Genomic DNA, 26,743 nt, shown 5'->3' on the forward strand with positions numbered 1-26,743 from the left:
TCACCTACGCCTTCAGAACTGCAAAGCCAAGGGAGAGATCCTGCTGCACTACTGGAGTTATGCACCCTGCCTCAGGGACCTGGAAAACACCAGCAAGAACACAGGTGTCTGCACAATTTAGGTAACGCTAAAGCTGAGTGTTCAGAACAATGTTGCTGGGACACAAGTACATGATTGGTACATTTTGGGTTGGGTTCCCAGATTTTTAGGGGACCCTGGGCCCTGCTTTCTCCAGGTGTCGTTGCACTGCTCCTTCTCTTCCCATCTCAGTTGGAGAAGGGAGCTGCAGCGGAGAGCGTAAAGTGTGACCTCAGATACAGGGCTGCAGATAGATTGATGATGACAGGCAGAGGCCTGGGTTCACTCACTTCTGTCTAGTAGACACACAAGTGATTGAATTTGCTCACTACACATTTGTGGGAGTAGATTGCTTTCTTTTGCTGAAGGGAAAGGACTGGATTCATAACCTGCATGTGCAAAGGAGTTACATTGCAACAGTGAACCAGAGAGCAGGAAGGGCCACAGGTCTGTGGTGTTCTGTACAATCTCAGGCATTCCCATAGGTGCTGCACACAACCTGCTGTAGATGACCCTACTCACCTCTCCTCTCTCTACCACTGATCTGCCATTATCTTCTTGCTCTCAGAAAAGTGCTGCAACACATCCTGCCCCTTTTCTCTCTGAACACTGCATACAGACAGCAATCTGTGCTGCCTTCAGTGACCTTTGGCAGTATCTGAAGGGGCTCAAGGTATCTCAGGTCTTGTGGGTCCTGGTTCTTCCAGAACAAAATCTGCTTTCACCAGTGATTTTAATGTGCCCTGTTTCCCCTTCCCCATGAAGACTGCTGAGCGGGCACTTAAAGCCAAAACTCTGCAAATAAAAGCACAGGTTCTGGACTGTGGAGCTTAATATACAGTAGCATCTCACCTAGGCTGTGAATGGGTTCACTGAAGGGCTCCCCCAGCCCTGAGACTCTTGCCTTCCCCATCCCCCCCCTGGGAAAATCAGAGAGACCAAGGGCTGCTGGTCCAGCACATTTGCAGGAGTGGGAGTTGAATCAATGAAGCTCTGAAAGCCAGTGGGGAAAGTCATTCTGCACCTTCCTGACACTGGGAATAAATGATTCAGCGGGAAAGAAAAAAAATAATACAACAACCCTCAAAATGAGGCTGGAATTACCCAGTGGAGAGATATTTCATCTTGAGGAATTGCATTTGCTGCAGCGTTCATCTCACTGAGCCACAGCCAGGCTTTAATATCCAGCAAAAGGTCAAACCTAAATGGGAATTGTTTCAGCTTGCCAGAGCCCCCAACACCAGCTCGCAGGCTGTGAGGGAGAGATGAAGGCATGTATCCCTCCCTGAAATCACTTTGCACACCTAACAGCACGCCAGGCACTCTCAGAGTTTCAAGTGGCTCGGCAAACATTCATCAGCCCTTCCCATCCTGCCAAGTATTATCACGCCTGGTTTATTAGCAATCATATTCCCTATTAATTCGATTGCACTTGCCATCTCAACCCTACCTTCAGAACCACTCGTCATGCTGAAGTCAAAAGACCTGGAAGCGATGCAGGGCTTAGCTGTACAGGCACTGTTTTGGTCACAAGACACACTACTACCTCACTGGTGGCCCTGTGACAAAAGGATTGGTAGAGTTAGAAGGCAGAAAGCATTGCTGGGCCCAAGGTGGCTCCGTCACCTGGCAGCAGTAGTTTATAACTGGGGGCACTGCTTTGACACAAAGGCAATGCTTTTTGGCACTGTCCTTCAGTTTTATTTGGTCTTACTCTGTCCTCTCTGTAGTTTGAGAGGTGGGGATCTCCTACCACTGCAGCACTGAAATTGGGATGGAAGACATGTGGATCCCTAAAGGTTTTGCCAATCACTTTCACCTGCCTCCTCCACCAGAGGAATGGCAGGAGCACAAGGCGCAGCAGGAGTTGATCCCTGTGCCAAATCCAAGGCCTCCAACAGGCACTGGGGTGTGACTGGACCGGATGGATTCCCACACACAGTTCAGCCCAGGCCAAAACAAAGGAGCACAGCCTGCACTCACTGCCTTTGGCAGAGGGGCTGCATATAGGAGGAACAAACTTGTCTGCTTGGTGTCTTGAGCAGGGTGAATTTGGGGTGAAGGCTGGGGGTTTCCAGATGTTTTCACTCAAGACATCTAAGTGAGACACCTGCTTATTGTAAAGGAAGGTAGGATTTCAAGGCCCTTGATGGCTGCAGGAGGCAGCTGTCAGTTCAGTGATCATCTGGAAACGTCAATGCTTTAAACGTATTCTCTGTGCAGAACTGCAGAGACTTTCTGCCAGTGCCCTGGTCCTGACCTGCTGCCCCAGCAGCTGCTCTGCCCCTCCTTCCTGACCTGTTTCTCCACTCACCTCCTGCACCACCAGGGGCTGCTGGCCCCAAGAAACCCCAGCCCCCTCAGATTTCTCATGTAAGAAATTTGTTTTTATGAGGATCACGTTGCACGCTTGGCTCTGCCTGGCAGCACTGCACCTCTCTGCCTCCTCACAGCTCCTTTGTGTACAAGTCCTGGGTGGTCCTTTGGGGCTGCGGGAGCATTCTCATCACAGCCAAATGCCTCCCAGCCCCCACGTACATTTTGTTCTCCCTCTTCTTTCTCCTGCTTTGGCATTGCTTGTCTCTTTCCACACATCTGCTCAGCCTTTCCTCAGTAATCTGCACTCCTCTCCTACTCCTCAGACTCAGCTCTGCCCTCTGGGAGTTCAGTGTCCCTAACTTGGGTCGCAGCAGAGCTCTCCCGGAACATGTTGGGCAGATGGGGCGGGAGGAAGGCAGAGCTTCCTGCCTCCTATTCTCACCCTTCTGCACGATCAAGGTGAGGGCTTGAGAGAAAAAAGAACTGAACAGAACCCTTCCTGTAATGTCGCATTGTCCACTCAAGAGGGAATGAAGCAGACAAGCGAGCTGAACAGAGGGAGGTTTTACCTATGGCAGGGATGACAATCTGCTTGAGCTTTGAGGTTTATAGAAAACTGGTGCCAAGCTACAGGCAAACTACAGAAACTGAGGAAACAGAAAAAGGTGAGAATTGGCTACTCTCCTGACAGCCCTTTGCCTTCTACCTTCTGTCTCACTTCATCCATTACAACCTGAAGCCCTCCTGTTTTCCTATTCAAGAGTACATTAAGCTCAGCCAAGCAGTTGCCCCTTCAGCCCCTTCCTGATGAGCAGGCTGCCACCCGTGATGAGCTACACGCTGTTTTCTGTGCTGATGTGGGCAAACACCCACAGGGACACACCTGAAACTATCACTCTCACTTTCACTTGTGACTTAAGCCAGATTTCATTATGTACAGAAAGATTAAATTTTGCTAAGGCTGAGACGAGGCATTTTGTTGTTCAAATATTTACAGTTGAAACTCACCAGAAAGCCAAGATTCTGCTGGATAGAACTCAACTATCCAACATCCTCCAAAGGAAAACAGGGTTTTAACGTGGTATCTAAAAAATCCAGGGACATCCAAAAGTCATCCCTCATGATTGTTCTTTGGCCATGCTGAGTCCGTGCTATACATCATGCTTCTGAAGGAAGAAGCAGCACATTCATCTGGAAGAACTGCCTGGCCTTCTCTTCCCAATAATGATGTGGATGTTGCCACAGTGGGTCGAACAGCCCCTCACATGGTCACGCTAACAGAGGAGTCTGCTCAGGCCTAAGTATGACAGCAGAAAATCAAACGACAACAGACAATAGGCACACTGTAATTAACATTCAAAAGATGTTCCCTCCTGGTCTGTTGACCATCCCTAAATGTTTCTTGAAAGTCAGGCCCTCACAAGCTCACCTGTCTGGGCACCTACCTCCCCCAGCCACACTGCAGAAGTAATGTTTTACTAGCAAAAGGAAGACCCACCCTTCAGACCTTTGGGTGCTTGAGGATTGTCCCTCATTCACCCAGCTGCCCCTGATTGCTTCTATACATTTCTGTTTGCTGCTATATCATTTTCTTTGCATGTCAGCCTCTATCTTGAGCTTCCCCCATCAACCTCTGCAACTGTTCATGTCCAGTTCGAGTATATGAGGTTTAATAGCTACAAGGGAGTAAGTACAGCTCAGATCTGACAAAGCTCCTGTGGCAGAAGCAGAAACTCAGGTAGAACTGCTCTCTCCATTCTCTACTTCTTGACAAAGGTCAAGGGGAAGCAGAGAGAAGCTGCTCTTCTAATGGGCATGGGCATGTGGACAGACATGAAGGGAGAACAGACATCTTCAGATGTTACTCCCACAGGATGAAGGCCAAGTAGATTTAAAATCCTTACTTCCTGGGTGGACAACCAGCTTCCCCAGGGAGCCAGTGACTTTCTGAGACTCTCAAATAGGAAATGAAGACCCTGTCTTTGAGGATTTCTCATCAATCTCCCAGTGCCCTGGGCACAGCATAAGCAAGCTCTCCACTCAGATAAACTCAGTTCTCTCATGCAATCATGTCCTGGAAAGGGCTCAGCAGCAGCCTCAACCCATGCCAACTTTCCTCTGTATTCATAGCAACATTACACAGGACCCTGGAGGGATCCCCCAAACCCAGCAGGCTCACATGGACTGCAGGAGCATACACTGCTCCTTCCTCTTGGTCACCAGCATCTTTCCCTCTGATGATGCAAGGCACAGACCTAAAACCAGCAGAGCAAACAATGTTTGCTCTATGCTGCAGAATAAGGGGACACTGAAGAGGGAATGCAGACAATATCCTAAACAAATCTGCTGTTTACAAAGTCCCTTGTAAACTGTTTACATTGCTGGGCAGAAACCATGGAGGAACAGCAGCTGGAGCATGTTCTTCCCAGTGCTCCTGTGGGAGTGGAACTGATGCATGTCTAGAAAGGGTGGAAACGTACGGGGGGATGGAGAGGCAACAAAATCCCAGCACCACCCACAGCCTGCCAGGATCTCTGACTACCTCTGTGCACACACACTCAACTAGCTCTGGAGGGGCTGGTAGGGCTCTAAGTGGTATGGCTGAGCCAGCTAGAAGAGACACAGGCACCTGGAAAATCTAGCTCAAGCTCCAGAGCAGTGTGTAGGGTGGCAGAGCTGGTCAGGGGGGTGCTGGTGAGCTGCTTCCCAGCTGCTGTAGGAAGCAGACCTGAAGGAGCCTGTCCTGCACGTCCTCAGGAGCCCGTCGGCTCTCTGGGACACATGAAGTGTCCTGTGACTCTCACCCCGTGAAAACTCAGTGTGTGGCTCACAAGAGCAGTATGGCTGGTCTCCTGTTCTATTATACACATGTAGAAAGTGGCTAAAAATGGGACCTCAGAAATACCAGCGAGAACATTTTGAAGTCCTGGCATAAAACAAAAGCTTCAGTGTGCCTCTAATCTGCCCCACTTCCTGTCCACACAAACCTCTTTCAAATGGCTGTGCACAGCAATGCGTCAGTGCAGTCTGGTGAGCTCGACTGAAGCACCCGTGATCGCAGCCATCACACCCCCCGGGACAACAGTGGGCCCAAGGCAGTCCAAGGGCTGACTCCATGACAAGAAAGGCTTTGGTGGAAGAAAGAGATGGGTTAAAAGTAAAACATATCATTTCCCAGAGCCTCTCACAATATGCCTTGCACTCACAGATCCTTGTGCAGTAGGAAACGTTTGTTAAGTTACCTGAACAGCTGAAAAGGATGTGAGAAAATAGGGGCATCTCTCAACGAAGGTGATAAGTGCTGAGCCCAGAAATAGCATCAGAGGGGTGTATGTGAGGATGGGTAATGTGCTGGAACAGCAGGAACATGAAAACATATTCTCCACATATGATATGGTTACACTAATCCAGGAATAGGAATACAGGTGCAGTGATTGAATCATAGAATCATAGAATTGCTCAGGTTGGAAAAGACCTTAAAGATCATCGAGTCCAACCACAAGCTAACCATACACCCTCACTCTAACAACCCACCACGACATCATGTCCCTGAGCACTGCATCCAAATGGTTCTTAAACAGACCCAGGGATGGTGACTCAACCACCTCCCTGGGGAGCCCATTCCAGTGCTTCACAACCCTGTCTGTAAAGAAGTTTACCCTGATATCCAACTTAGGCTGAAAGAGAAGGAAAAGAGGGCATACTCACACAGTTGGTGCTGAAGACCAACTGAAGAGGGGCACGGGAATCACCTGGCTCACAAAAGCAGTGAATAAACCTGATCTATCTGTAGATGCCCCTGTTCATTGCAAGGGAGCTGGATTAGATGACCAAACCAACCATTAGTTGGAAGGGCTTCTTCCAACTCAAAAGATTCTGTGGTTCTAAACGATGGTCATCTACACCTGCTCTCAACTGTGTCACTGGGATGCACCTCTTGGTCTTGCCAGGTCCAGGTGTGACTCCTCTGGGTGACAAACCCTCCTGCCAAGCTGAATCTGACTGCAGTTTTGCCAATAGTTTTGCCTGACCCACACACGGCTCAGTTGCAGTGAGAAGACCTTCAGATTCAGGTCCTTTCAAAGCAGCATTAGCCTGTAGGGCTCTGCCAGTGCTCCCTGAGCCTTGGTTCACCCACTTTGGAGGTCAGCAGACACTGTTTGAAATTCAAGCCAATGTCTTCCTGCTTCTTTCCTGGTGACTCAGTGTCTCTCACAGCGATGCTTTCTCACCTCAGCACCCATTATTTCACTACAAGATGAGCAGAAAAGCCATTGGGTTTCTGTTTTTGAGTGTTCAGGCTATGATTTATCGTGAGCCTTTAGAAATTGGAAAGTGAAGCAATTCTCCTTTCCAAAAAGCACTTATGCTCCCCCTCTGCACCCACACAGGTTTGTTATGCGAGGGCTGCTCATAAAACCTGCTTGGACCAGCCCGACGTTTAACCTTGGATTCTGAAATGATGCTGAAAGTAGTTTGTCTTTGTCTTGGCTTAGTGCGAGGCTGCATTAGCACCATTTCTGCAGCTCTTTGTGCTGACAGCCATTGTTGAAAAGGAATCTTTTCTTTGCTATGCAGCAGGGCTCTGATGGAAGTAAAACAACGGCTCTGACCACTCATGACTGTTTTGATACCACAAGACAGTTGATCAGGAAACTCCCTAAGACTCAAGCTGGAGGGTTAGAAAGCAGACATTCTTTAATATCAGTGCTGGATGCATAGGGGTAATCGTCCTGTCGAGCTTTCACAAGACAGTGCAGTATATATCCATGTCTCGTTTCACATAAGCAGAAGTTTTCCAGTGGGTATGTTACATATGCAGAAGTTTCCCAGAAGTATGTTACATATTCAGTGACCAAATCCAAGCAGGACCTCCTGTTTCCTTGGTGCAAAGACTCAGCAGACTTTCCTTATCTCCTTGGTTTTCAGAGACACAGCTCTTTCTGTTATCTAAACAAAAATTGCAGGGCAGGGATATCCATCAACCGACACTAGCAAGCTTAACAATACTGTTACAACTTGTATCAGATTGCAATTGCTTTCCAAAGGAACTCCAGATGCTAGTCCAAGCATTTTGTCTCATTCATTTTCCACTTCAATTTTAATTGCTGGTACTGATGATCACTTCTTTTCCTACAATCAGCTGCCAGGTTCTGTCCTGAAATTAGCTGCCTTTCAGAGAACAGGAAGCGAGAAGAGATTCCTTTATGCAAGATCTCTGGTGTCATCATACTGTCCAAAAGATCTGCCTGACAAAGGCACAGAGAGCCTCGCAAGTCCATGAATCACAAATTCATTTAGGACTGATGTGACAAGCTCATCTGAAAGCATGTATATCCTGCTAATGGCAAAGGTCTCTCTTAAGCCGGCTAAGCATCTCGTCCTTTCCTGTTCCCAGGGTTTTTATTACTATGAACCAGTACAGCACTGCCAAAATAGCCATGAATTAGAACGCAAACTTTCTCAGTGAAGCTCCAGCCCCATATGTTTGGCGATGCCCCAAAATCTCTGCTGTAACACTTCAAAAAAATATCCACCTAGCCCAGCCCTATTCCTCCATCCTCCTCCTGCACCTCTGAGCTTGGATATACCCATCATTGGATATACCCATCATTGCCCGTGCATCGAGGGGGGACAGACACAGGATTAACAGGAGACACCACATGAGGGTGGCTGGGATGCAGCCCTTCCTTCCTTCTGCAGGGATGGAGCCCTGCAGCAAAGGGCTTCTAACGGCAGTGTCTTAGCTTGCTACCACTACTTGCTCTTTATTTGAGTGAGTGTCAGAGCCCTCTGTGACTTGCCCAACACTGGAGAGGAGTCAGAATTAGCCCTACATCCCTCTTCTGCTCACCAAGCTGTCCTCCCCCCTGGGACCTCTGAGGGCCTCTCCCCACATGGAATTCTTCAAAAATTCCTCTTGCAAATAATTCTCTGTCACCCCAAAATAGAATTCCTGTGCAGAGGACCCTAGAAAGCATAGTGCCACAGGTCAGCAATCAAGGGGCAAAGATGGACTACAAAGAAAGGCTTTGCAGGTCTCACCTGTGCTGCATCAAAGCCGCTCTGGGAGAAAACCCTTAGCAAGCTTCAGAGGGAACAGCAGCTTCTAAGTCAAACCCCAGAAATAAGATGATCTTGTAGGGAAATATTAATCATTATTGACAGCCAAGAATGTGCATGTCTAACAAAAGCCTTTTTTTTTTTTTTTTTATTACAGCCCAATTGCATCTGGGAAGACAACATTGGCTAAGAATCATTAAACCTATTGCGGGAATAAATTTTCTTTGAGTCAAACCATAAAAAGGGAGTAAAATCCTCTTAAGCCAGTGGCAGTTCCTAATGGAACAGACTCTTTTTTTCTGCAAACCAAAAAAAAAATTAATAACATTGCTTTAGATTATTAAGTGAATAGATTAGGCTCCACAATGGAAAATATTTACTCAAGCAAAACCTGTTTAATTTAATACCTACCTCAATTAATTTTTAAAGTTTGGGATTATAATTGGACAGAATAATGACATTTTCTGCCTGTACAAATAGGCACTTGTGAGCCCCGTTTGCCCAGAATTCAGGCAGGAGAAGGAGCTAGGAAAGTTTTACCTTGCTAACCCCCAGGTACCATCAGTGCTGCTGTACGTGCCAGTAATGAGTTAGGCAGCTTATGCAAGCCTGGAAGATACAAGGCAAAGGCAAGGTCCCCTCTTACAGCCGGTCATCACCGTTCTCGAAATATCTGACCAGGTCATTCACTACTGATACTGAAACACTGAAATTGTTACAGAAAATGGAAGTTGTTTCCTTTGTGAATGTGGAGGCAGAACATTAAGAACCAGATGAGGTTTTCCTTCCCTTCCCTTCCCTTCCCTTCCCTTCCCTTCCCTTCCCTTCCCTTCCCTTCCCTTCCCTTCCCTTCCCTTCCCTTCCCTTCCCTTCCCTTCCCTTCCCTCTCCGTCTCCCTCTCCCTTCTTTCCCCTTCCCTTTCCCTTTCCCTTTCCCTTTCCCTTTCCCTTTCCCTTTCCCTTTCCCTTTCCCTTCCTTCCCTTTCCTTTCCTCTCTTTAGTACATAGTGGGTATCTGATGCAGAACTAGCTTTGATCCATCTGCCAGACCTGGGATGAAGAAAGTGCAGCAACTCCTTGCAAAGCTCTGTGAGTTTGCTCTTTCCAGTTTCCAGTTTCCAGTTGGACATTCTGCTTCCAAAGTCAAAGCAGAGGTCATTGCTCCTTTTACACCCCAACATGACCAGCTGGAGGGCTCAGTCTGAGAGCTGCTGACAATGATCTCCTTTGGCTACTGCTTTGAGAGCAAGCTTGGCATCAGTGTGCTGCTCCATTAGTGCTTTTCTGTCTCTTCTAGAGGGCAAGACACGTGGGAAGCATGTGGAACACCAAGCTCCAGCATTCATGCTGGGTCATTCATCCAGAAAATAAACCTGAAGGGTCATTTCTCTGCTGCAGGCAGAGCAAGGAGAGCTGTTACATGTGATCAGGAGGTTTCTTTTCCCACAGCTTACCATCCTCTGCAGTCCATAGCTGCTCTCCCTTCCCTCTCTCTGAAGTCTGCTCAGACGCTCAGTTTTCAGGCCTCTGAAAAGCTCCCTGATGTAGATTGCAGTGCCCTGCACTGTGCAGTTCAGCCCACAGACAAAAAAAAGTGTCTCTACAGAAGTCCCTCACAGCCCAAGAGTTGAAAATCACCATTACTGCACCTTGCTTGTCTCTTTTCCAAAAGCCCTCCTTGAGGCTGAACTGACAGATCCACGAAACATACTGAAATGCTCAGAAACTGACACCCACAACCACTCGTTATCCACATCTCTGCACGATGCGTGGTTTTCTTACAGATAAGGACTCCTCAGGCAGTTCCACACTCGACTGACATCATTCAGGAGCATCCCACCATTAGTGTCTGTGCTGGGAAGGAGAACATGCCAGCTGGCTTGCAGCTGGCAGTCCACTCTGATACCTGGCTCCCGTTTCCTCTGGTGTCAGTACATGCTGCATGATAAGCAGTAAAAGGGAAGACATTTGATTAAAATGCTTACTGCCTGGGAGCAATTCTAATCCTGGCTTGACTGGCTCAAACTCAGCCCCGAGAGCGAACACTTATATATAAAGTCATTGGGGGAGGAATATGAGAAAGCATAAGGGCTTTATTTGACATAGACCTTGCTGGCATATCACAGCTCTGTTGTTTGTGTTTTCAAGGCAGGAGCCTTGTTAACAAGCGCTGGTGAGTGCAGCAGGCACCTGCAGGCTCTCTGCTGAATTATTGCTGGTGCAGGTCTGCTTGTATGTCGCGCAGAAGGGTCAGTGGGGACAAAAATGAGAGAGAAGTGGATCCAATATTGAAATCTTTCTTATATTAAAGTGAAAACATGAAAGGCCAGGTGACAGAGGACAGTGACAGAAAAGCTGAGAAGCATTTTAGACCCAAGTAACACTTAAATACAGGTGAAAAAGAGGAAATCTGTGACAACAGCACAGACACAGTCCATCAGCTAATCAGGAGTTCAGAGCCTGTAAAGAGAGGAGCTTGTCAGAAAACAACATCACTAGGATGATAGGCAAATCCTGCAAGGTAACTAATCCCAAAAGCTTGAGGAGTCAATTTGTGATCAAAGAGACACACAAGAACCAGAGAAAACAGCATGGAAACCACAATTCTTCTCCTAAGGGTGAAATACAGCACAACAGACTGTCCCAAATCACCCCCCTGGTCCCAAATGCAGTTGAAGGAGAACTGTGCACGTGATGCTAACTGGCAAGCCTGGAAGATTGTCTGTGGGAAAGGAACTAGAAGGGTAATTTTATTGTCATGTACCACAGAGGGGGTGTAAGTAAAATCACAGCATGAGAAAATGACAGTGTATCTATCTTAGGTCATTTACATGCCCAGAAAATCTGTGGGAGGAGAACCAAAGTTGCTGCATTTGACAGAGGCAACACAACTGCAACGTGCCTGGGAAGTGGAAGCATACAAACAATATTTGCAAGCATTAAAACCAGTATCACGTTCACTGTTCCAAGAAACTCAAATGACAAGCCTTAATAATTTAGGTTTCCAAGTAATATGCCTTTGCACCCTCATTATAGGCTCTATCGCAGGAGCAAACACAAGCCATGGTCTCACCTTGCTAAGCATGCTGAAAGGATGCCACTGAGGGAGAGTCCCACGCTCAGCAGTGTGTGTATGTGTGTACATCCCAAGGACACATTTAAATGCAACAAAAAGCCACACACGAGCTAAAGAGCACTGACAGTCATGAAGGCAGATGCTGGATAACAGCAGTAGACATCAAGTATGTCGCTGCTGGTAGCAATGTAGCATGATTGAGTTTTTGAAGGGGAATGGAGAGGCTTGGCAGTCATCTGACTGCTCAGAAAACCTGGGCACCTCAGAGGATTTCAGGTAGACGGGGAGGAAGAGCTGGATGTTGGAAATATTCTGCAGGAAGGACTGGCTAGTTTTTGGCAGGGCCCTGATGTTTAGAGGGAGGCCAAGTCAGAGAGGAGCCAGGTGTTGGGAGGATGATAGGAAAACTCAGAAACATCAAGGAAGGTAGGAAAGAAGAGTAAGCAAGAGAAGATTAAAAGCTTCGCACTGATTGTGTTGAGCTAAAGCCAGTAGGTAGGCATCCACAAAGTGCTGTCAGAAAGACAGACTGAATTAATTTGGACAGCACAGGACAGGCAGGGAGCAAAGTGATCATTCTGAGTCATCAGCAGGACATTACATATGCAAAATGTGTAAATAAGGTCACCCAGAGAAGGAATGCAGAGGAGGAAAAGAGAAAGGCTGGAAGAATGGAGAGTGATGGGGCAGGTAAAGAACTGCAATCATAGAATTATAGAATCATTTGAGTTGGAAGGGACCCTTAAAGGTCACCCAGTCCAACTCCCCTGCAATCTACAGAGACATCTACAGCTCCATCAGGTGCTCAGAGCCTGGTCCAGCCAGACCTCGAACGTCTGCAGGGATGAGGCACACACCGCCTCTCTGGGCAACCTGTGCCAGTGCCTCACCCCCCCTTAGTGTAAAAAACTTCCTCCTTACATCCAATCTAAATCTTCCCTCTTGTAGTTCGAAACCATTTCCCCTTGTCTTATCACAACAGAGCCTGCTAAAGAGTCTGTTCCAGGACTGACCCCTGAGGGACACCACTCACCCTTATCCCCACCCAGCCAATGAGCCACTGACCACCACTCTCTGGGTATAATCTTGCAACCAGTTCCTCATCCACTGAACAATCCACATGTTAAATCTGTATCTTCCCTATTTGGAGAAAAAGATGTGGAGGCAGACTGTGTCAAAGGCCTTACTGAAGTCCAGAAAGGTGGCATCAGTGGTTCTTCCCTTGTCCACTGGTGCAGTTAATATGATGCAGAAGACTTAACTGATGCAGAAGATTTGAGCAGGGCAGGCACAGAGAAGTCAGGTTTCCCATGAAGAAGAGAGACCTTCCAAAATAAGAGGTCATATCCTTGTTTGAACTCTTGACATCTACACTATAGGAAAGGGGAGTGAAACCCTCCCAGAGACAGTGACAGGATCAATGCCATACCCAACCAGAGGAGGAAAACACATTGGTGGTGGCCATAGACTGGAATCACAGCTATAGCTGGTAGGGAGTTGTGTTGGGCAACTGTGCCAATCCAACATGCCCCAGCTGCTACCCAGATGCTGAACGAAGGGTAGTGTCTGTGATGTGCAGGGGCTGGAACAGTGGGATCCTGAAAATCACACCTGACCCTGGACTGTGCACCAGCTGACCAGACACTGCATTCTGAAACTGCCCACTTACCTGAGACTACTGGCTGGAAAGCATGGACAGCACGCAGAGAACAGCCGGGTTAACTTGTCACTGACAACAGCATCCAATTTGTCATGAAGGGATTAATGCAACTTACAGACATGGGTGGGTTTTTTTGGTTTTTTTGGGTTTTTTTTTTGCAGGTTTTAGGTAGTTGCCTTGAGAGCCCAAGGCAAAGAGATTTTGAACAAAGAGAATCCATTTCTAGCTGCGTAGAGACACTCTGTAAGTCTTGCATGCCAGAGGGAGGGGAAAAGGGCACTGGGAATGTACCAGTGGGGTTGTATTAAGAGGACCCATTCTGGCACTTAAACCAAGTGGAGGCAATTTCGCTGCTGCCTGATCTGAGGACAACAAAGAGTCAGATATTTTAATGCCTGGAAATGCAGGACCAAAGCAATGGGGAAGAGCAGGTGAGGCACCTAACCACTTATGTAGGTGGTCTAGACATTGTTCTATCTCTGCCTGCATGTGCACAGCAAAGGCACACTGCTTTTAAGGCTCAATTCCTGATGGAAGCAAGATGTTACGCAGCCTTGATTTATAAATGAGCTATCCCAAGAAGTGATTGCCTCTCTCCCAGTGCTACAAGACAGTAAATGTAAACTCCTCACACAACAATCCTCCCTGTCTGACAGGTACTCTGTGCTGAGCTGGTTTCAGGGTTGAGCAGCAGAGGTTATTTGGAAGCCAGGTTCCAAGAGGAGCAGCAGGACAGTAAGGACAACAAGGCCCACTTTCAAAAATTGTTCACTTACCTGCTACAGAAATTCTGAGATTCTCCTATGAAGCTTCATTTACAAAGAGAATCAGGGCTGTATAACATATTTTTGTCCAAATTCCCATTACAAGACTTCATCAGATCATTCCAGACCCTGAGACTGCTTTCTCTGCACAGTAATAGCCATTACCCTAAAGCTTTGTGCGTGTTTATGTTACCCTTCCATTTTCCCTTCAGGTATGACAAGCAATTCTTAGAACATATGTTATAAACTCTTCTGCTCTGGAGTTCTGTCACCTTTCATTGCACTCAGATGAGACTGAGGACATATTTTCAAAGCAAATCAATAAACAACACTTAAAGCAGTCCTATAGACACCAGAGCCCTTCTCTCTCTTCAGTTACCTCCCCTTTACTCGCCCAGCCCCAATCACTGTTTTAAACAGGATGAATGCAACTCAACCAACAAAACGAGCAAGATTCAAACAGCAAAGCCCTTCCTGAAATCCCAGTGCCACCATACAGCACGGGAGAATGAGCTAAGGTCTGGCTGAACAGGGAGCTGTGCAGTGCTCAGAAGTGCCAGCACTCATCATGTTGGCTGTAGCACAGACCTGAGCAGGCTTGAAGGCATCTTGTGGCATAGGAATAAATCCTCCTCACTGCCATCCTCTGTGCCACGTGTGGTCTCCTGTTTGTTTTAGATGGCCCTGTTTGTTTTAGAAACACCTGAAGAAACATTCCAGCCCCAGTGAGAGACTGAAAAGCATATCTGGTAGATTTCCTTAGGAATCCAAGGGGAATACTTACTCACCCCTGCAGACATTTACTGCCTGTGGCTCCAGCACTCCCCGCTCCTCCAGCACTCACAGAGGCACAGGATCTGGTCTTCGTTAGCTTTCCATGAAGCTAACAAGGCTGTGCCTCCTTAAGTGGCTCCTCCAACCTGAATCATAATAGACCCCATCAGAGCAGTATGGACTGTTGGCTAAACACTTCATTAAGGAATAGTGAGAGGTAGGTTATTCATCATGTGCAGCTGTCCTGCTCTCCAGGATCAATGCTGCACATGGGGTGAGGGTAAACTCCTGGAGAAGCTCCTGACAAAAAGCCTACTTTAACATGCTTGCAAGAAGATTTATAGAGCAAATTAATTGCACTAGTTGAATTATTCGGATTTTGTTTTTCAATTTCAAAACCAAACACTGTGTAGATACCCTGGTGATGCTGAGGCAGCAATGCTGCCAGCTCTACCAGAAAGCAGGGCTGTTGTGACAACATCCCATCACTCTGCCACCTATCAGCTGCTGGTGTTTAGCCCAGCTGCATTCCCAATTGACATCTCCATTACCAGCATGCCATGGTTATGTTGGTGCGTTTCTTGGACTGACTCAGGGCATCTGCTTGCTGTTCTCAGCTCTGCTGCTTTCTCTCACTGTGCAATAAAGCAAATTATTCAGAGCAGAAGTGATCTCTTATTCTGGTTGTCTTCATGTTTTGGTGCCTATTCCGTGCCTTTGTGTGCTGCACTGCCTACACAGAGTCTGGTAAGGGTAATTTACACCTGCAGAACACAGACTCAGCCCCACAGCTCTCCAGGACCTCACTCTAAGCAATGTTTTGGTTTTTTACAACTTGGGGACTTTTTAGAGCTGCCTGCCGTCATACCTTAGCATCTCCATGCCTACACATGCTCACAGGGCTATTACTCACATATAATACTGGACTGCCACATTTCATATCACAGAAGACCTGTGGGATATCACAGCTTGGAAAGGAGGTTTCTCTTCACACAGCAGCCCGAGGCCATATCCACACCACTCTGGCATTCCAGATCCTTCCCTGCTTAGTACAAGGCAAGTGAGCTGTACACAACACTTTGATGCCCTCTCTCTTTCCATGCCTCCACTTCAGTGTTCCCTGTCCCTCATTCAGGCAAACCTGAAATTCAAAATTCATCCAAGTTTGCCTTCTAAACAGCACCTTGTTCCATCCCTGCAAAGCATGGGGAAGCCATCAAACCCTGCCCTAGCGTGCTGAGACCAGCTACATGGCCACAGTGCTACTCCCTTCTCCCACTGCCACAGTGACATTTTGCTCTGCAGTGCTGAGGATGTTTAGGAGTGCCCAACCATAGGGCGATTAATTAATATAAGTAATCATATTAACTGCAACCTGAACACAACTCTTAGCACATTGGTGTTAGAGATATACTTGTCCAGGGCATAGCTGCAGCACCTGCCCTTGAGATCCCTGTGTGCTCTCTTTGCCTGTTAAGAGTCAGGTGGTGTCATTCCTAGAAGGTGAATAAATTACTATTGCAAATTACTCTGATGAAGTGGCTTTTATTAGAAAGCCAGACACAAAGGGAGCTTGCTGATTGGCTAACAGTGATGTCATACCAGGCACAGCACTCAAATGCACAGATACGAATTTTCTCTTCTATATTTTGTGGGCAATTTTCATTTTATACTGGCAATAAAGCTTTACCAGCAGAGCCTCTCACCCTGTGAGTGTGATGGGGGGTCTGTACTCTTCAAGTGGCTGACGAAAGCAAAGTGGCCTTTGTTCCTGTATCTTCCAATGAACCTAAGGCTAACACTTTTCACCCACAAAGGCTCTGTGTTTTATTGCTCCATTAAATCCCATTGCTCTATTTTCCTAGGGGGGTAGCAGAGAAATTGGCATTTTTTTGGCTTACATGAACCTAAAATCATTCTGTTCACAGAGATTTTGCTATTTACAAACCAAAGCTTAAAGTGCAGGCAACGTAACAGCCCTGTTACTGTTCCAATCTTCAGCAAAAGGCAACAACGGCAAAACAAACTCCCAACAAATTAATTTGCAAGTTTCACATATTGGCTTTTCCTCTCTGCTAAACAATTGTGAAATTCTGTGAGCTCTGTCAGCGAGGCAAACTCAGTGTCCAGCCCACTGCGTGCTTTGTGTTCCTGCTGTTTCCTCTGCCCGTTACGTACCACTGAGGTGTAAATTCTGCCAGGCAGGACAAGCCGAACAGCTCCAGCGCTGCGAACAAGCTCCTGCTTGTGCTGGACAAACACTGCAATCCCCTCTATCGTACAGCACAGATCCTGCACAGCCTGTGCATTCTTCTTGAGTAATGATTCAAAAGTCATTTGTGCTACGAGGGCACGAAACAAAACACATCTATCATTTGGAAGCTGCAGAACATCCTGGAAACCCCCAGATAGTCAGACAGATGAAACTGGGCACCGAGGACTGCTGGAGAGCTCAAGCATTTGCTGCTCCCAGTCCTGAGGTCATGACTCTGCATCATCATCAACTTTGTTTTCTACCAGGGGGCTGGAAGCCAGAAAACATCATCTCTTATCACCTGAAGATTTGCTGAGATGCCTGCCCTTTCTGAATAACAACATCTGCCCTCAGACTCCTCGGGGCTGGATCTGAGGCCATTTGAAGTCCTGAGGGTAAAGGTGCAAGGGATGTGTTTCAGGGAAAGAGAGACAGTGACAGCCTGCCTGTGAATCAGAGATGGGGGGAAAAAGGAAAAGAAAAGAAGAAAAAAAAAAACAAGCAGAAATCATAGGAGAAAATGCTGTCTGGTTAGGACACATGGTCAGCATCAGCAAAAAAGGTCGTGGCTCTCTGGTTTAAGGCCTAGCACAGATTCAAATTACCCTTTTTTGATCTGACCTCCTTTTCTGTCCAAGGAAGACAGCAAAGAAGAAGGAGCCATGAATCCTGGATCCGGTCCCTGCTTCACCACTGCATGGCTTGGCTTCACACCCCTCTTCACTTTTGCCACTCTGTGCTCTGAGAAGAGAATTACTAAATGCATCAGAAGGATCTTAAGTAAAAAACAGTTCTACCATTCTTAAGAATTTTATTATAGCATCTTTCACAGTCTGGCTTGGGCCACCACAAACCAGAGCCAGGAAGCTCAGAACAGCCTTCAGATACCAAATTACCATTCAGAACCAGATCAAATTCCAAAGCCACAACCGCTGGCCAAAAGCAGCAGCCTCTGCAGAGCAGAACACACCCACACACATGGCACGGACATCAAAGCGATGGTGCTGGGCCCAACTCTGCTTCCCCTTCTCAGAGTAATACCCTAGCTCACACCTTTGGTTTCAGTTGCATTATTCCCCCAGATGAAGCAGCCAGGCTCTAGAGAAGACCACGGTGCCACCTACTTAGCACTTGCCTTACAACAAGGGGTCGTGCATCGCTTAGCTTTGTAATGAAGTTGTTTCTGATGTATCAGTCAGCCCCTCCCTCTCACTCGAGGCCAGCATTAGAATCACGTCTGGATTATAGCACATAGTAAGCTGTTCTGGGGTGATATGAATCAAAGCCCTGAAAGTGGGATTCCGTTTAATTAATCGTGGCTGACAGATGAAGGTATTGATCGCAGATTGAAAGGTTCAGGATTGGCCTGGAGGACAATTATCACAGGCACACTGCGTTGGGGGGGTGTTTCTGAATTCTGAGTGATGTGGGAGGGAAGCAGGGAGGAAATAAGTGAATAACTGCAGCTAATTACAACTTGTGTGAGCATCCCAAAATTAGGTTGACTAACCAACCACCACCAACGGCCTAAACCAAAAGAAAAAGGAAATAACTGCCCGGGATGACAAAGGGTCGCTTTTGCCTCCACCGAGCTCCTTCCTGCACAGATGGGACAGCAAATCCGCCAATGGGGCAACGCGGGGCTGCCCCGGGGGATCGGCCAGGCGACTGCTGTCGCTACAGGGATAATGAAAGGTATGCGGGCCAGCAGAGAGGGCAGATGGAGGCAAAGCTGCAGCTAGCAATCTGTGCACGCACAGCGACCAACCCACTGCTCCCTGTCCACGGGATCCCCATAATCTCCCAAGGCAGACCTGCTGTTACAAACGCTCTCATCACTAACGCAGCAGGGGCGGCTAAGCAGAGAGAGTGAATGATCTAGCAGGGGGTTAATAAAAGGACTGACGCAGAACAAAAAAGCCTGTCAGTCGCTATACGATGTGCTCTCCACCCCCAGGAAATTAAAAATTGTAGCCTGCGGTGTATGCTGTTTCCTCAGCAGGACTGGACGGGGCAGTGGGACAAGGAAGGGAAGGATGGGAAGGGGGGGGGCTGGGATTCAAATCTTTTTTACATCTGTCGCTTACGATGCTATATACTAAGCACTGTTTTTCTGAAGGACCGGTATACCTGGTCTCTCAAAACCCGACGAGTCCAAGCCACTTTTCTGTGTGTTGCTGCCAGCAGCTCATCCCAGAGAGCCAACTAGACCTTGCCAGGCTGCTCTGCCTGAAACTAAAGTCCATGCTAGCATGTTTCCATGGAAATGGGAGAGAACAAATGCCTGTGACACGATTCCCCTTTTCTGATGTAGATTTGGACCATTTCTAGCATTCTTTCCTACCAAAAACCTTCGGGCCTGGATGTTTCGCAGGAAAAACTGATGCAGAAGGAAAAAACAACTGATCATACGAACCAAAACCCACCAGCTTTTCCGGTGAGCAGCAACTGAACTCTAAAGCGCGTTAATCCACCAGAAACACCCTCCAAGGCAAACAGAGCCCTCTGCCCATCACAAGCACTAAACACAGTTCAGAAATTCACAGGCTCCCTGTTGTACAAGCGGTTAGCAACGAGCTCTTCTCTCCCCTCTTTAGGCTGTTCGGTGCAAAGCTGCCCCGCGAAGGAAGAAATCTCGGGGCTCCAAGGTGAACCCCGCTGCTGCTTCGTGCCCGTCATCGTCTGCGCTGCGCTGCACATTGTCTGCAAGCTCTGCAGGCACGCATTTCTGCCCGGCTGCGCAGCACGGGCCCGCAGCGCCCTCTCCTGCAGGCCGACCGCCGCGGTTCGGTGCCGCACAGCCAGGCGGGCACCGCGGTGCCGCCGAAGCTCCCGCAGCCCGACGTCCCGCTTGCTGTCAGGGTGCCGTTCTGCTCCCAGCTTCCTGCCCGGCGCACAGCAGCCGAATGTGCAGAGCTGACATTTCACAGGGGCTGATCGCTGCGGCACTCAGGATTTCTAACGATAACTTGTCAGCACCTTGAGCCAAGGCCTGTGGCTTTTTGCCAAGCAAAGGCACAAATCCTTGCCTGCCTGCACGCTTTCTACCAACTGCTGGGCACTCTGGATAAAGGCGAGTTCTGTTCATAGGAGTGTGGAGTGCTCATCACCCAAGGTCTGACTGCACTTTGCATCATACTGCACAGCTGAAATAACTCAGCAGTCCATTCTTATATCCTTGCCATAGAGTATTTCTTGAGCCTTGCACACCAGGAGCATCCCAGCAGCTGGCTCCTGCCATCCCCGCGCCCAGCCTGTCCTGGGAGAGGGGTTTAGGAGAAGAAATGCAAAAGATCTTGTACAGAGCCAAAGGTAAAATGATGACATGTTTTATTTCAGTAGGAAGTTGCTTAGTTGGTTGGTTAGACCTCTTCCTTAGGCACAACAACATTGGACACAAAGCACTGCCTGAGATGTCAGGCCTAGAAGAAACAAGCTTGGTGCTTCCATGCTATCAGGAATGATGCCTTAGAGAACTCAGCTTTCCTTCACAAGGAACAACACTTCCAAGGAGCAATGTCTTACTGGCTGGCACAGTAAGAAAAAAAGCAAGACAAACATAGAAACAAAGCAGAAACATTTCTCTTCTTCCTCCCTGCAAGGAACTGCAGAAGGTCCCCAGCTCCATCCCAGCACGGCCAAACCATTTCATGCATCACCAGCCTTGTTTCACACATTACTTTAGCTCAGCATACTTGGCACAAGCACAGCTTTTGCTGTGCTGAGGAAGACTGCTCCTTCCTTCCTTACCACTATGAGAAATCCTGTGCACACTGTGTGGGAGGCTAGATGTGGGTGTGTGCAAGCCAGTCCTAAGGTGACAGGCTGGCTGGTTGTAACAGGGCTGAGAGTCTTTTCCAAAACCTACAGCAAGCTGGTAGGCCTACGTTCCTTCTGTGTGCTGCTGATCAAGCCCCAGGAGGCTGCATATTTCACTGTCCTCCAAGTCTCATTCATCTCACACTTGCAGTGAGTGTATGTATTTGTGGTTACAGTGAAATATATGACTCTCTACTGCTAGGCTATACGAACAAGAATTTATCTGCTCCGCAGATCCTGCTGGCTTCCAAGTGCGTGATTTGTCCTGGGAAAAAAAAACCCAACCAGTCTAACACTGACAGGATCTCCTGGTGGCAGTTCCAGGTGGTCTTTTGTGCGCTGGCGATAGAAGGTTTTGTTTTTCCTTTGTCCTTCTCCACTTTTTGTTAGCCCCTCCTCCGCTGCTGGCTATGGTAACACAGAGAAGATAAGGGCAGATAGATACCAAAAGGTCATTAAGTTCTCCTTGGCAGGCTCCAGGGGAACAGGAACAAGTCAAACTCCATACTGCCCAAAGGAGACACAGGCAAGGTCTACGTGCCCTTGACTACTGCTGAACATATACATACACACATGCACCCTGCCATCAAACTTTGTGCCAGGCTGGCACGTTGAACTCTGACAGTCCTGAAGGCTTCCCTTTGTATTCACTGTGTTTAAGACAGCTGTGGTCATGCACAGCTCCAGCTTTCCAGGTACTGAAGTTTACAGCTGATTTCTCTTGGGTGACTGCAGATGAAAATCAAAAGGCATAGAACTGATAAAAGGAATCTTAAAAAAATTATATATATTTTCTGTTTTAGGTAGTGAACAGAGGAACAGATCCAGATTCACTGGGTGTGGGTTAGTCCTGCCTGAGACACAAAGGTTTTTGCCTTGCTTGCCCTTCTGAATCTTTCCCCTTCTCTAAAACACCTGTCTTCTGCCATGCAACTCCCAGGTCAGCACTTCCTGGGGCTCACACTATATTAAGCACTTGCAGACAGTAAATGGGACTTCTCTGGTGTCCCATAATCTTGACAGAGTATCAAATATTTGCAATTAAAGAGCTGCCTTGCACAATTTCTCAGATTCCTTCTAACTGCACCCAAAATGGGCGCACAGCCTGGCTGATGCTGTTGTCTTCTGCATTTTCTTATGCTCAGAAGAAATACCTCCTTTTATTTTTGCCTTGCTGTATTTATGATCTGAAAAGTTGCCAAGGGTCCCAACTGGGCACACTTTTGTCCTTTTCTTGTCTTACAGATGAAAGCTGCAGCATGCAGTTTCAGCAAAATAAGCTAAAGGCATTTTGAGGGCACTAACAGTGGCATTTTACAACTGCCCTGTGGGGATTTGATCTCCTTTTAGTTGGGAGACCTTCTGTCCCTGAAATACAGCTTGAACTTTTCACATGAGACTGACAATTGCTAAACATTCTTGTGTTATTTAGAGGCATCTTAGCTCTGTTGATAGTGGTGACATTAAAAGGAAAGACATCACTGTCCTGCCACTGCATTTGCTGGCAGCAGATGACACAGTCACCCTCAGTTCATGAAGGGATCAGATCAGCTGTGGGTTAGGTGCATCATCTTGACGTAGAAGGCTCCAAAACAGCTTTCTTTGGTAGATCTAATTAAAGATTTGCCAATAGTTAAATGATTTGGAGGAAATATGGAGTTTACATATCCTAACAGCCTCTGAGCTGGCTTATTATCAGTGGGCAGACAGCTCACCACTTCCCAAGGTGAAGTCATGACCTCGGGAAGCCAGCAGGTGCCTGCCGCATGCTATTATAGCAAGCTACACTTTCATTTCAGGTTTATTCTCCCAGCCCTTGTTAGCAGACTAATGAGTTTATGATTATGATCTGCTACAGCTTTTGTCCTTAATGTGTATCTGCACCTGCCTGCAGAACATCACTGGGTACAACACCGAGTCCCACCTGCTGCCATGAGCAGCACAGGGAGCACTGCTGCTACTTACTGCTCCAAAACTCACGAGCTATTTCTATCCAAACATGCACGAGTGCTAAGAATGTGACAGTCTATGTTTAAACCATGCTAGGGTGCCAGCTGGGAAGTGGGTGGAAATGAATCTTTTGTCAAATCACTAAATTCCATTTTCTCCAAATTAATTAATTCACAAAGAACACAGCCCTTCGTGGATTTCACAGTTAAAAACAAAGCCACTCTCTCCTCCCCCTACGTTATCTGTCAGTTGTGCCACAAAGAACAAAAGAGCTCCATTCTTCCTCATTTGATCACATCACTGTGGAGGGGGGGGAGGGGAAAAAAAGCCTGTCTTGGCTTTCAATGTACCTGAGGTTCCGAGCTGCCCCACGTTGGCTTTTCCACACTGACATCCAAACATTTGTTTCTGCCTGCTGCTTGGAGCTGACCTACAAGGTTGTGACCCAGCCCCCAGGGAGCAGCCAGAAGCCCCACAGCAGGCCTGGCACTCAAGGCACGCCCCAGTTCTATTTTCAGATCGAATTTACTCAGTTTGTATTAAATGCCAGGTGTCTGTTTGATGTCTCTGCTGCGGTGGCAACTCTCAGATCACATTTGGTTTCCCGTGGACAAAATCCAAGAGTGACGGATGGCTGGATGGGTGCCCGGCCGAAAGCTCAAGAGCCTACCAGCAAGAAGCACTGCAGCACCTGTGACTTCAGCTGAACAGAAAAAAATAACATGCACTGCCACCAAAACTCCAGCTGCCCGCAGGGCTCCTGCTCCTCACCTGCCTCACCTACCTGGGTAACTCGCTAACCTGGTCAAGTGCTTAGTGCATCACCGTGCCCTTTTGTAGTTGTAGTGTCTCAAGGCAGCTGTCCTTTTCACCTTCAGCTGCTTACTGAATGCTAAATCAAGTAGTAGACTCCACAGTTATCAGCTCCTTTCCCTAAGAGGGCTGTGTTTGGGATGTGTTTTCTGACACCTCTCCCTGTTTGACATCTCAGGCTTTCATTTGAAGAGAAGACCATGCTCAGTAACACCTCAACACTCCACAACAAAACACAGCACTGCCACGGCACGTCACACTGCACATCCACAGCACCACTATCTCCTCTCTGACAGTGCTGAATAGCGTGATGTCTGGAGGGTGACCAGTGAATGATTGCTCAGTGTCTCTTTCCCAGGCAAGTGGCTTCATAACCTGCCATGACATTTCTCTGGAGCATCTTTGCTTGATACTGAAGCATGCCATTAGTTTAGCTTCTGTACAGAAGCTGGTTTGGATCATCCTTATTGCTCTTCTCTGAAGAAATTATTATTTTTTTAAATATAAAACTTTTTTTTTTTAGATTAACGGGCAACCAGAACTACTCTTGTAGCCAAGCAGAATTAGCAGCTGTCTTTGGAGCAAGTCACAGGTCTAATCACTTTCCTTCAGAGACACAAGATGGACTCACTCACTGTTAAACTCTTCTGCATGCTTGATATTTCAGCTGGAGTTAAAGTATGAAACAATAAAGTGACACAATAATCTGCTTTGACAACTATAGCACAGTAAATATATCAGCTGTTATGTCTGAAATAAGGTAGAAATGGAACACTTTGCTTTCTTCTACATAGTTGTAAACATGAGGGAGGCAGAGTCTTTCTCTCACGCTCAGCACAGAGGTGCTGTCAGTGCTTTCTCTCCTCTGTCAGCCCACCTGCCCGCTGGGCCTTGTCTCCCAGAGCGCCACCAAGTGGGCCTTCAATGCTATGAGCTGAATAGCCCTCGTGCAAGAGATGTGCTTTGCTCTGAGTCGGTGAGAAGAGCCCAACCGCCTGAATTAGCCTGAAGACACTGCAAAATAGCTTTCATGAAGAATCATCTCTGAGTTTATAACATGAATACAACAGCACAAAATAACGTGCAGGCTTTTGAAAGGAGCTCTCTGGAATCTACGGGTCAGTCAGCCACATGGCCACAAAGCATTTTGCTGGGAATCTACCTGGCTCAGTTCAAGCTCCTCTGGTTAGCTATTCTCCTTGTCATACACGCTGCCTAGCCTAGAGGCAGCACACCCTCACAGGAGCTACAGTTGCCTCAGAACTACAAAGGAAAATTAATTTAATGCTCACAGTGTCTCAGTAGTATCTGCACAGTAGCGTAAGTCAGAACAGACATCAAACAATATTTACAATAGCACAGATTTTGTTCTGGATTTCTGTGATTGAGTTACTATTATTCCTAGTGCATAAGAAACTACTTGCTTTGAAATTTGTTCAACCCACTCCCCATATAATCAGTCTCACCTCCCTTTTGTTTCACAGAACATTTTCTGAGTGTTTCACATGCACATCACTTTACTCAGCCACATTTCTTCTGGAGAAGCTTCAACTTCTCCATTTGTTGCCTGCCCTCCTCTGCTGATTAGCAGAGCAGAAGTAGCTGCCCTCCTCTGCCAATTAAGACCAATCAGTTTTCACAGACAATCACTATCATTGGACCACCTTACACACCCTCCACACCTTATGCAGAAGGAAAATACCACAACTTCGTTAAAGCAAGTATACTGTTGCTAAAACCTCTGCAGACAGACCTGTAGAAGACAGTTTTGCTAGACACCACTGTTTGTGAGCTGTGTCGGTTAATATATATGGCACGGGGATCATAAGAGTAGTTTACAATATGAACTATGAAATATACAAATAGCGTTGGCAGTCTCGCTGGTGAAATTTTCCAACAGCTGCCTCTCAGTAGAGCAATACACAAATTTATTGCAAAACACGAATCGGGGCTTCAGTTTGAGTGTTAGACTGTGCCTAGCTCAGAACAGCACAGAAGGCACACTGCATCAGTCAGCACATCGCCCGCCCGTCAGAACGCAGAGCCACTCTGCTGCAGCCCTCCTGTCCCTTGAGCTGCAGCACAGCCTGTGCCACACTTTACCCAATGCAATTCTACCACAGCTGTGATTAGAAGACACACTTTGCTGGTAAAACTGCACGGCTGTCAGCTACAGATCGTGCCTCTTCCCTCACTTATGCTCACAGAACTGTGACCCAAGTGTGTCCTACCCATTGGCAAAGCAACCTCAGCACGCCCTCGCGTACAGCTCTGCAAGTAAGCAGAACTAAGGACAGCAAACACTTGGTTCCTCTGTTCTAGTCTATCCAGGTGTGCCTACAGCCTTCTTCACAGTCCTCCACCACAGCAAGAGCTTAAATTAAAGCCTAAAGGGTTGCAAATGAAAGGCATCACAGAGACCCAATTTTTAGGAATTTTCTTGAATGGTAACAGAAACAAGCGATCCATTTGAGATGTATAATTCTGCTGATGGGGTGGTGCTACTCCCATCTGGTAGAGGTACGTGCTGATAACATTGTTTAGCAGCAGTCTGTGCCCTCACTGCTGCCATGCTAGAGAGCCACCAAACCTTTAAAACCAACTCACTCTCAGTGACACCAACATGACAGGAACAGAGTTTGTAGCGTATGCAATAAAGAATGCAAAGTATGTTTTATGAGATACAATCCACACAACGCTCCCCAGTTGCTATGTAAATTGGATGGATCTAGTGGACTGAAGAATATTTCATGAGCTTTGTTTTCAGATTTCCTTTCCCAAGATAAGATTGGGCATCTGTCATTCATTTTTTACCTTGCTGAAGAAGTTGGAATAGAAGAAAGCACTTAAAGCATTGCTTTATCCTGCTCATATCAGAAGTAGATCCATCCTTTCTTCCGGGTCATTATACAATGTCAGCACCCAACAGATCTTGCAGGGCTGTTTACAGGGCCAAACCTGTCAGATAAAGAGGTGTTTAGCTGGCCTGTTGTTCTGCAGCTCTCAACAACTGGCAGCCCTGCTCGCAGCCAGATCTGCTGCAGGGAGGGGGCCGAAGCACTGCCAGGCAGGGCAAGCAGCTGATGCCAGGCCCCAAAGCAAAGCCAGCACACGGGCTGCATTTACAAGTAGGGACTTCAGACTCAGCTCAATTTAACACTCAGAAGCTAACAC

General features: G+C 47.3%; 1 long non-coding RNA gene across 2 annotated transcripts in view; it reads right to left on the reverse strand.

Annotated features, from left to right (window-relative positions):
• LOC125698173 (uncharacterized) overlaps positions 1–26,743 on the reverse strand; it is a 50,001-nt gene that overhangs the window by 17,750 nt on the left and 5,508 nt on the right. The window contains exon 1 of one of the 2 annotated variants that reach the window (XR_007379101.1): positions 23,107–23,178. The exons of the other annotated variant lie outside the window; for it this stretch is intronic. This is a non-coding gene — a long non-coding RNA (uncharacterized LOC125698173). Of the gene's footprint in view, positions 1–23,106; positions 23,179–26,743 lie in introns of those variants that run through there. 2 annotated transcript variants of the gene reach the window in all.

This window comes from Lagopus muta, chromosome 10, assembly GCF_023343835.1.
Source record: "Lagopus muta isolate bLagMut1 chromosome 10, bLagMut1 primary, whole genome shotgun sequence".
NCBI lineage: Eukaryota > Metazoa > Chordata > Aves > Galliformes > Phasianidae > Lagopus > Lagopus muta.